This window comes from Erithacus rubecula, assembly GCF_903797595.1.
Source record: "Erithacus rubecula genome assembly, chromosome: 10".
NCBI lineage: Eukaryota > Metazoa > Chordata > Aves > Passeriformes > Muscicapidae > Erithacus > Erithacus rubecula.
Genome location: NC_136662.1, coordinates 13,927,377 through 13,939,130, shown reverse-complemented (window position 1 = coordinate 13,939,130; position 11,754 = coordinate 13,927,377).

Sequence of the window (11,754 nt, the reverse complement as noted above, 5' to 3'; positions counted from 1 at the left end):
TCCCGCGGGCCCGGGGCTGCCGGCGGTTCGCTGCGCAGCCCGGCACCTGCCCCATCCACGGATCCCTGCCCGCGGCTCCCAACAGCTTTTTTTCTCTTCCCCTTTGGACCCTTAGCCAAATGTTTTCCTCCCGTGTGCACAAACGCTGTTTGCCACTCTGAAGGAGCCATTTCGGGCTTTTCCTGAAATACTTTGCATCCTCACATAAAGGCACGTGACCTAATCAGACAGATGCAATAAAGATTGAAAAAATAGAGAACCGCTTGCCAAATATATTTTTTTAGAAATTTATCAAACGAATAAAAAAGTTTGACAAAAAAAAATTCTTAAAGAATAAATAATAAAAGCCCAACTGAGATTTAGTCTAATATCTCAGCAGATTATGTAGCATCCTCTGTGTTCATCAGGGTTAGGAGCCCAGTTCACAAGTGCAAGTCACCATGGCATTTGATTTTGTCTGCATTATGTTTGCCATGGAACTAGCTGTAATCCTTTATTGACTTCTTCTGGTATATTAATTAATTATCATACTTTGTTCATACACGCTTACATCACACATTCCTCACTAGCACATACCTTTAAAATCAATTCCAGTCTAGTCTTTTCTGCACAGTCTCTTGGCTAAAATAAGCCCTTCTGTGAGAATGCCTGTAACTACCTTTTTAAGGCAGTTAGAAATAAATATATTCAGTAGGCTTAGTTTCAAGTTTTGTGTTTTTTGATCAGAAAGAACTGAAAAGAAGTTGACAATGTTAAATGAAAATGCAAATTTAATTGCAACTTGATCAGCATTAAGTTTTTTTTATCTCTATTTTAACATCTTTTGAGCCAAGCTGATGCTTTAATAGGAACAGATTGTGGGCTTTTTGCAAATGTTAAAATGATTGTTAAGGACAGAAAACTGCATGAGAAATCCTTTAGGAAATCCTAGAGATGTATCAGACTATTTTCTCATGTGTGGTATCAAGTTGTAACTTGTAAGGTTGAAGAATTTACTTTTTACAGATACGGTAGTTTTACATTGGGTTGGATGACAGATTATCTTGTGGTTTTTATTGATATGCAGAAATTGTTGTTTATTTGGCACTAAAACTTTTGTTGGGCTTGTAAAAAAAAAAAGAAAAAAAAAAAAAGCAGAGATATAATTCCTGGCTTCTGATAGAAGCTCCCATGCTTATTTGCATGGGAAAGTGTTCATAGTGACAGGTCTAAACTTTAGTGGTAGAAAGCCCATGCTGAAGCAGTGGGATCTAAGCTTGTCCCCATGCAAACAGTCATTATTCTCCCAGCCGTGCCAAAGCTGAGTTCCAGGATGCTCCTGGGGCAAGGTTTGATTCTCTTTCCGTTAGTCATTTGGAGTGCTGCCACTGACTGCAGATGAAACCATTTACAAGGCTGTGCACTGGGTGTTATCTGTGGGTCAGAGCTTGGGCTGGGCCTGGAGCAGACCCTGCCTGCTTTGTTTTAGCGGTGTGTCCACATTCCACAGCCCAAACCAGGCTCTCCACCCCAAGCCATGTGCACACCTCTGCTGAGCTAAGGACATCACTGGGAAGAGCAGCAAACCACAAGCAGGAGTTTGTGGATGAGAGATTCCACCCAGCTGTTGCTTTATAATTCACAGGCAAACCTGAAGTTTGGGAATAGACTTGTGGCCTGCTTGGCTCCTGGAGGATTTTAGGAAAAGCCTTCCCTTCCAGATGCAGCCAATGCTTCCTCTTTTCAGAGGGCTGGTGCCAATGGGCGCTGTTCTCAGCTGGGAGAGCACAGCCCATGACACATCCTCCCAGCAAAGGCCAGAGCCTCACAGCAGAAACGCTTTTTCTCCTCTCTATTCCTGGGAGGCAGGAGGCATTAATCTCTTCCTGAATGTGCTTTTAGTTGTTGTTTCCCAGAAGGAGATCAGATTTACTTTTTTTAATGCGATCTGCATTCTGAATCACTCTGAGAGTAAATGGTGCTTGCTACCTCCATGTTGAAACATTAGAGCTAACAAAATGTAGTAAGGAACCAAAGCAAGGTATTAAATACACAGATGCTTAATTAGGAGCATTAAATAGAGTTATATTTTTAATATGGAGCTAGTTTAAATACTGAACATTGATGCACTCGAGAACAGATGTGCCTAGATAATTATTGTAAATAGAACTAGTGATAAAAATACCTTTTATATAGCATGAAGATTATCTTACGAATTTTACAAATGAACAAACAGGAGAGAGAAAATCAGAGATCAGGAAGAATGTGCTCTCAGAAATCTACATATTTCTAAGAATTTTCTTATGTTTTTCCAATTTTTCCATACAGAAGTTTTGGATTAATTTATGAATTTTAATTGTTACAGTAGAATAATGGTGAGGGCAATCAGATAAGTTCTATTTTCAAGAGAAAGATTGATGATTTATTTGAACACAGTTCCTATTTCACCCTTCCTGTTACTACAAACATATTCCCTGAATAATTACGAGCACTGTAATTCTGTATCTATAATCCATCTCCAAGTCAGTAAATACAATGTCCTCAAATTACAAAGAGGATAATTAAATTCTCTAAAGAACACTGGTATTTGAGCAAAGTCACAAAATAAACTTGGAAATGCAGACCTATTTCTCCTGCTTACTCAACCACCAGCTTACAAAGCTGCAGTAAGATGCACAGTCTGATGTGGTCCAGAAAACTTGAAGTTGCATTTTGCCTCTGTTGTTGAAACAGGCTTTATCATTGTGCTACTGTTGTACTGGCAAATGCCAAAAACATTAAATGTGACAATCATGAAGTTCAAAAGCTTTGAAAAAGAATCAGCATACAGATTTATAATAGGAATAATAGCTATTCCTATTAGCTAATAGGTATAAAATAGTGTGTTTTCTTCTGTTTGCACTCATCTTAGAATATATTTACTAAGTAAATAATTACACATTTCTAAACAGGTGCATTTTCCCACTTGCTATAAATGCCATGTCCAAACATAATCTGTGCTGTCATAAACTATCCATTTCCTAGTGTCAGCCTAGAAGACATTTCCAATGAAGAAACAAGGTTCAGCTCAACTTCCATCCCTATACTTTATATATTCCCTTAGGATTCTTGCTAGACTACTCAGGCCATACATAATTTTTGCTTCAAAAAGCACGACCCATTTCTTTTATAAGCCATCTGCTCAGTGTGTTAGCAAAAACAGTGCAACAGCTTCCCATCAGCACCAACACCTGCTAACAGGGGATGGTGTTTCAGGCAGATATTGCCAGCCTGCCACAGCTTCTTATCTCCTCTCTCTCTCTCTAATCTTCAGAGTACTGTCTGGGATTATCTCCTGGAAATCAAATGCCCAGCAAGATGGCTTGTTACTTTTTTATGTATCAGCAAACGTGTACTTGAGTGAGTTCATTAGTGCTGTAAACATCTTTTATTATACAGATCAATGTGGATTTACAAGCTGTAGCAGTATGATATTGACATAATGTAGCATTTAATGTACAATAACTTTTTATAGTCCTCATCACTCCAAACACTCAGTACTGATGTAAGCAGATACCATAACACCAAGGCTATCCACAGACTACAGTCAATTATCCTCAAGCTTAATGAGGTTACTTTGTTTCAGGCATGATTTTGAACAGCTTTAAGATAGGAACACTTCTATTTTTAACCACACAAAATATAATTTTGGAGCATCTGTATCTGTTTAGTAATTGAAGCTTGGAGGTTCTTCTTCAAGTATCTTCAAGTTTCCATCTGCTGTCTGCCTCTGTTTAAGAAAGGAAGTTTCAGAATTTCAGCAGTTTGAAGAAACATTTCCTTTTATTTAACAGACATGAAGAACAAAATTATTCCACTGTATGAAGGCTGTAAGATCAAATGAGGCATAAATTGAAGAAAAGTGGAAAGTTATATCTGTGAGTTAACTAAGTTACTATGGTCATCCAGTTTTTGTAAGTATTCACAAACTGGGGCAAGTTCATACAATGCTACTAAATACTTATGCTAGTGCTGGCATGCAGGCCAAGTAGAAAGAGGGGTGTGGGCTGCTCCTCCTTTGCAGTTGGACATAGTAATTTAAGCCACGTGGTCAAATAGTGGGCATGAGACTTCCATCCCAGCAAAGTTGTGGTTTTTCCCATGCCTGTCCTTTGTGTAAAAGGTGTAAAAGTTCTCAGTACCTGTTCAATTAAAAGTTCTCAGTATCTGTTCAATCCCTACTTTACCAGGTGTAAGTGGAAATTCATCCATACAGGTTTGTTGAAATAAGTCTGAAGTGATTGGTTCATTGCTTTAATGTATTTAATGTGACAACTACTGGGTGTTATATTACTATCACCATAATGATTTTTAAGATAGATAATTGATATCTAAATTCTACAGCTTAAAGAACTTCTACATCTTTTGAAGACGTTGATTCAATTGACAGAATATTCTGCATTTATTTTCATTATTATGGTCTTCTCATGCTTTTTTAATTTAATTTTTTCCTGGGAGGAAGAGAAGTCATTTTACATAAGATGCAGAATTTGTTTGGATAGGATAATACACCTCCTAAACAAAACTTTTATTCACTTGGCAATACCATATAAAAGAGTGACTCTCCCAACATCCCTATCAGGTAAAAATGATGCATTTCTATTAAAGCAATGGATACAGATTCAAATGTATTCCAAGGCCACTGCTTCAATGTCACATCAGGCAATGAATTTGTGCCTATCAGATGAATATATTGTCAAAAGCCACACAGGAGATAGTGATCTGAAATATGCACAAGATTGAGAAACATCTCTTATCAACATTCACCTAATTTACTTCATATTTTGTAAACTGCCTGAAATATGAGCTCTGGAGCCCCTGACTGAAGGAACTGCCTAAGTCTACCCAGGTCCCATTGACATGCTCAATATATTGTATATCAGAGTGTGATAAGATTTAGCATATTTAATATTTATTAATGTATGCCTTTCAATATTTCTTAACATGTAGTAGGATTTTCACACAGTACCTTCAGAATCTGTGTTCTGCAGAGCATTCCTGTAGTAGAGATACCAAGTAAAACCATTTCCAAATTATTCTTTCTAGACACAATTTCATTACAGTAGCTAAACTATAGAAAATTTAATATCAGAGAATCATAATACTTTTCATATGAAAAGGACTATTGAAGAGTTGATTTTTGCTTAAATAGAATAAAACTGTATGCAGACTATTAATATGAAATTTGGATTACATTAGTATGCACTATTGAAATACTGAAATATTTCAGTTCCTTAATATTTCTACACACAGATTTCTCAAAAATACCCCTAGGTTAGATGAGAACCTATGCTACGTGCAGCAGTCTCAGTCTTCTGCAAATTAGATGATCCTTTAAGGATTCAGATTTATGTTATAAAGATGCAACATATCAGGAGGCAGCAAGAGCAGGGCTCCTTGCTAAGAGAACATGAGCTAAGAGAGCTCCCACAACCCAAGAGAGCAGCCCCAGCCCTAAACAAGGCAGACCCAAAGTGGACAAAGCCAACCAAGAATCATGTCCTGAGGCATTATCACAGAGACAAGGCAGATGCAAGGTGAGGCCAGGAGGTCAGTCAATAGACAAGGGTAAGGTCCAGCAGTTACCAGGCAGAGCCATAACAAGACCAAGAGTGAATCCAAGCTGAGGATCTGCCTGAGCCACAGCCATGTACAGTGATCAGCACTCCTCCAGTGTCACTACAGCAAGAGCTGTACTCAGGGCTGACCTTCAATAGAGACCCTCAGCACATGTATGTGGGCAGGTCCCAGCTGAGGCTTCTCTGCACCTTTAACACATGTGCCCTGACACAACAGGATTTAGAGGAACCTGGAATTTAATTTATTTATTTCATTTGAAATTCTGTAGTGGAGACTGTAGGACTTTTGCTTTTGTATTATCTTTCACAAAGAACTTTTGTACAGTATATCTCATATTAACTTAACCAATATTTGTCTAGATAGGCATATGAAATTTAATTCAGAGTGTAGAAGGAACTTCCCTGTTCAGCAATAGAATTTTGTTTGCCCTTGCAATCAAATACTGCTTGCTATTTACAACAAGAATTTCTGGTTGTGGAGAAGGTAAACATAAGGGTTAATTTGCAGGACAACTAAGAATACCCTGACATAGGTAACATTTTCTACAGGCTGAATAATATCTATTGGCTCTTATTCTGTGTTATTTAGTGACTGAAAATTTGCCTCTATTGTGTAGCACTCACCAACAGGAGCTATTAACAAAGATTATAAAATAAACTGAAATAAACTGTGGAGTGAGAACTTGTGGAAGCACATTATGAACTGTTCTCACTGAGAGAATGCAAATTTCCATGCACAAAATAACTCATGTCTTGAAACCTGTTTTACCCCTCTTTAAGATAATGAGTAGGATGCAAATGTAGAACAGATAGCCTGATATTAATCTTCTTGTCTTTAAAGCACAGTTGCTTCTGTTAAAAATAAGCATTGTGCCACCAATGATCCAGAGCAGACAGTGGCAGGTTACGGGTTTGCTACAATCCAAGTCCTATCCTACTCCTGTGTCAGACTAAAAGTCTGCTGCAATACAGTAAGTAGAAGAGAAAGAACATGTCACATTTTATAAAATGTGCAGTGGACTCAGCAGCGCCATGAAGCATGACTTTCACAGGATTCAGCCAAAAGTTCTAAGTAACTTCATATTAATTCTTGAGATCCAGTTAGCCTAATAGAACTACTACTTCAGATGTTTTTCATCATTTAATTGCAAACTCAAAGATTTTACATATGAAATGATGTAAGTTTTTCATGGCTAAAGTTTAAGAGGAGTATTTTTATATTGAGTACAAGTTATAGAGCTATCATGTTAACACAGACTAAATGGAGATTTTAATCTTAAACATTAGAGATATAAAATGGAGTTCAAAGTTAATTAGTTGTTCATCTATGACCAAGTTCACCTGTCTATGTATTCCTCATGGACAGCAATTATTTTATAGATAGTAGGAGGGATATGTAGGAATAATATAATATTTTAAATCTGAAAAATAAGTAATATAATAACTTTATATTACTACTTTTAACAATAAGATACAGCAGCAATAATAATAATTTTCTGAAACAACGTGTTGTATTGAAACACTATCTGGGAGAAAAAAAAGAAGAGTTCTGAATTATCCAGGACACAGAACTACCAGATTGTTTTCTTGTTCTGGGGGGTTTTTATGGATTTTTTTCATTATTTCTTCAGAAATCTGTGTAAGATAGACCCTGATGCTTTGTATCAGTAAGAAAAAGCTCTGAAATATTTATCTGCTAACAAATATTTATCATGTTTAATGGCAAGACATATTGCAAACGGTAACTTTTTCACCATTATTTGAATTTCACTAGTACTTTTAATTGCTTTCTATTAGGTTTTTCACCTTTTTAAAGCTATCACCTCAAAATGGAAAAAAAATAATATTATCCAAAAAATCATATTATCAAAAAAGTAAATGGAGTTGTCACTTTTGTGTAGTCAAAGTATTCTTTCTCATATTCTTCTTTCATTACATATAAATATTTAATCAGTATATATTTATGTCACAGCAGAAAGCAATATAGAAAACAAAAAAAAAAACTGCTGCCAGAAAACATGTTTATTTTTTCCATATATCACAAATTTAAAAAGACTATAAGAGCATGAAGCGTTGCAAAACAAGTCTATGAAAAAAATTTCTGTCTGCTCATATAGGTAAGGCTACACTGGATCTGCCTGTCCCCAGATGACCTCACTTTTCCTCAAGGTCCCCAGCTTTTGAAGACCACACGTTGTTCCACTGATGTTTACAGGGGTTGTCTGGGCAACCAGATAAAACAGAGATTTATAGGGACCTGCCCTGTCTGTGCTGTGGACTCCAAACTCACATCAAGGAAAGGAGCCCTGCCTGTGGAGAAACACAGCCTGGGGTAGAAGAATCCCCCAAATTTCAGCAAATCCTTTTCTTCAACCGCTTGTTGTAGCATCAAAACAAAAGACTACTACAATTATACTTTACACAGACATGGTGAGTTTTGATTCAGGTTATGGGCTGTAATTTTTTTTACTATAATAGATAATATTAACATAATTTACATTTCCTTATGATCTCATTGGATTTTGATGTCTAAGAAGTGATAGAGACAACATTATTGAGTGACTATTTCAATTATGATAGAAAACAGAGACCCCATTCAAAATGAGTCCCCCATTGTGATGCAGCTGTACAAACTTATATCAAAAGACTATGTCTGGGCCAGAAATCTGCACATTACTCCACTCAGAGTCAGGGAAAAGACAGCAGCACACATGGAGCACGGGCAGGGATGAACCTGGACAGTGTGTGTACTGCCAAGATTGTAACAAAATCACAGTTTCTCTAAATTAAAGCAACACTTTTTCTCTCCAAATTAGAAAAGTTACCATCTCCTATTATCTTTCTTAAACGGCTATATTGCACTATATTTTCTATGTTGCCTATATTTCTATGTTGACTGTATTTTCCTGTTGCATGAGGCAAGTTCTACAATTCTTCCATAATTATTTTATCGGTTCCTCCCTCTCTTGCATATGTATGTGCTCCAATTCTCCTGGCTTCATTTTCTTCTCTCTACCATTTTCAAACATTCTCTTCTGTCCTGCAGCCCTGTCTTTCTCTTCCCTCCTTCCTTGAAATCCCAGCTGCTATAGAAATCCTGCTCTCCAACACCACTGAAACTTTCAGAATATAACCCCAAAATTTGTGGATGAAAAAGCACTCTATAAATGGTAAGTATGGTATTGATTGTGTTATTAATATTTGCATGTTAAAGGATCAATATATAAACCATTTAGCTCCCCCTTCAAATACGCAATGAGCTGAAAAAAAAAATATTCCTCTCTTCTCATTTAGAGGGAAAATGAAGAAGAGCAATTGCAACCTGGATTTCTAAGAAATTATAGGAAGTGGTAATTTACCCAAGAACCATTTCTAACATGTTTTTTGTGCCTATTCAATATACTATCCTATTCTAACTTTGAGGAATGGATATGGTCAATTATACTCTTGTCTCTTCAATAGATTGATGCAATGTTACTGCAGAAAGGAAAAAGAGGATGCAGGAGAAGTATTTTCTTTGAGATAGCTTATGAAAAGTGTGAGGCACAAAACTAGAAAACACACCCAGGTCCAGTGTTGCAGGAAACATCCTGATATCACTGATGGTAAAACTTCATTTGAGTATGAAGAAATCAAGATTTCATTTGAGACTCCAGAAAAAATAGTTTGTAATCAGCAATGGTTTTTATGGCCTTTTCACCTGCTTGTGTGTGCTCAGGGGATCAGAAATCTGGTTTGTCTTCTCAGTAATGTTGAGGAAAGGCCCTGACTGATTTACACGTCTTCATTTTTGTTCAACACTATCAGTGAAAATTAAGATCTAATGTAAGGAATATTTGGAGGAGGTAAGGGATGCCAAACACCACCAAACTGTGCTGCTGAATTCCATTGGTTTTGTGAACTCTTACAAAATTACAAAGGAGAAATATCAAAGGACAAGCTTTGCTATCCTCTGAGTTAAAATGTTGCACCTGAGCATAAGAAATAAATGCAGATGTTATCTCCAAGACAGTCAGATTTCTATACATTCTCTGTGAGACACCTTGATTGCTTCATTTTACCTGAAATTATTTGAAAGGAATCACAGCATTGGAAATGAGAAATTCTTGAGGATAATTTTTATATGGAGACGTTTATTGGTTAATATATTACTTGGGGATACATCTGCTCTTTGCACAAAAAGAATGGCACTCTTTCTAGTAAATGTGATGGTTAAAATCCTAATACTTAATGCCAATTTAAAAGCCCTGCCTTTCACATTCATGTGCAAAACCTGTATTTCACATGGTTCCCATCTTTAAAAATTGATTTTAAAAAGAAAAATTTCACTGGAAGCATTACATTTATTCCAGCTATTATTAGAACATTACATCTATATTTCAGATGTGAAACTGAGTTTAGAGAAAATCTGGCTTGGTTAAATGCAAATAGAAGTCAAAGTTATCTGTTTCATGAGATTAAAACAATGCTTGAAAACACTCAACTTCTCTTTCTTGGGCAATCAGACATACATCTGTCAAATACGTGGAACATCTCCTAATATCAAAGCATAGTCTGACAATGGCTTCTCAGACTTTGGAGTTGAGAGGAGAAAAAATTTATATTGACATTTACATTACAACCACTTGAAATAACCACTTCTTCTTTGTGCTAATGAGAATTAATAAGTTCTTGGCATGCACTGTAGATATTTCTCCTTTTAGCTTTGTGAGTCAAAGACAAGCCAAAATAAATCCAAAAATAATAAATAAATTTTATAAGCTATTTTTGGCTGCTTTTTTTCATATGCAAAGTAGCTTTTACTCTTTTTCTCTTGCATGGATTTTTTTTCAATAGATTCACACCTATGAATATGATACTATATTTGGTTTTTCTTATTATTTCTCAAAATTAAAGGTTACTGGTCTAAATATTATTTTAGACATTTCACTTTCTGGCTTGTAAGTGTAAGAAAAAAGCACTGCAGGCACCTAACTGAAGAACATCTACTGAAACCCTCTGAGTTTGGAATGACCACTCATAGTACTAGCAATTAAAAAAAAAAAAAAAAAATAAAGACACTGAGAAGAAATTGAAGTATTTAAAGGCTCAAACTCAGCAAATACCAGAAACTACTGGAAAAGAAGGCAAGAACACTTCAGTGTACATCTGGAAGCAGTACATGTTATTTAAAAGCAAGTCTATCAGAAGGAGGTTTTCCTTCTGAAAATAGCAAGTGCTGATGCATTTGGCATATTTAACACTTCTCAGGAATCCAAGAAAAGGAGGATATTCATAAAGCTGTTTTAAAAAATGAGGAGTATTGCATTCTAAATAAAAATTAAGCATATTAAAGTTAAATGCTTTGGTCCTGAATGTTTAAAAGTATCTTCTACTTTATAAGATTGGGGTGTCAATTTTATCTGCTAGAAGTGTACGATAAAGCGTAGCATTACCCTAGCATAGGGTAAGATCTATTGAAGATTTTTAGATTTTAAAAAAAAATTTAAACCCTTCTAACTTTAAAAAGCCACTGGTTTTCAACAGAAAGTGGAGCAAGTAATACAGAAATAGACTCCTGGGAGAAGCAGACTCCAGATGAGGCAATTTAGAATGTGCCAAGAAACTAGTACTTGAATAAGTGTTAGACTGGACAGTGCTTAGGAACCTTAGATATTACCAAGAGCTGAAAATACCATAAGACAAAGATATCAGAGGCAGAATTCCTGAACAAGGAATAACAACACAAATAAGGCAGATGGAAGACACTGAACATTAAACAAAACTTGTATTAATTTGTCTTCACGTGCCAGGGGTTTGAACCATGAAGAAAGTGCATGTTGTTGCCTTGGATGACCATTTTCTTTAGAATAAAAACACTTGCAGCAAAAGGGGATAGGTGCAGAAGAAAGAATAAACATAAGAGCAAATGAGACATATTACCCTCAGTGAGGCCTACGTATATGCACAGCTCCTAGTGTTTCTAGGAACTGTGCTGGAACTCTGAGATAAAAACAGCAGTTTTAGAAAAATATAGGGGCAAAAATACTGGTTTATTAAAGTGATTTTTTTCTGTTTATAAAATGTCCTTCTAGAAATAAAAAATAAACCAGGAAAACCATATTAGACTGTTTCCTATTTTTAGATGGCACTACTAAAGATATTGCAGCAGAAGAGC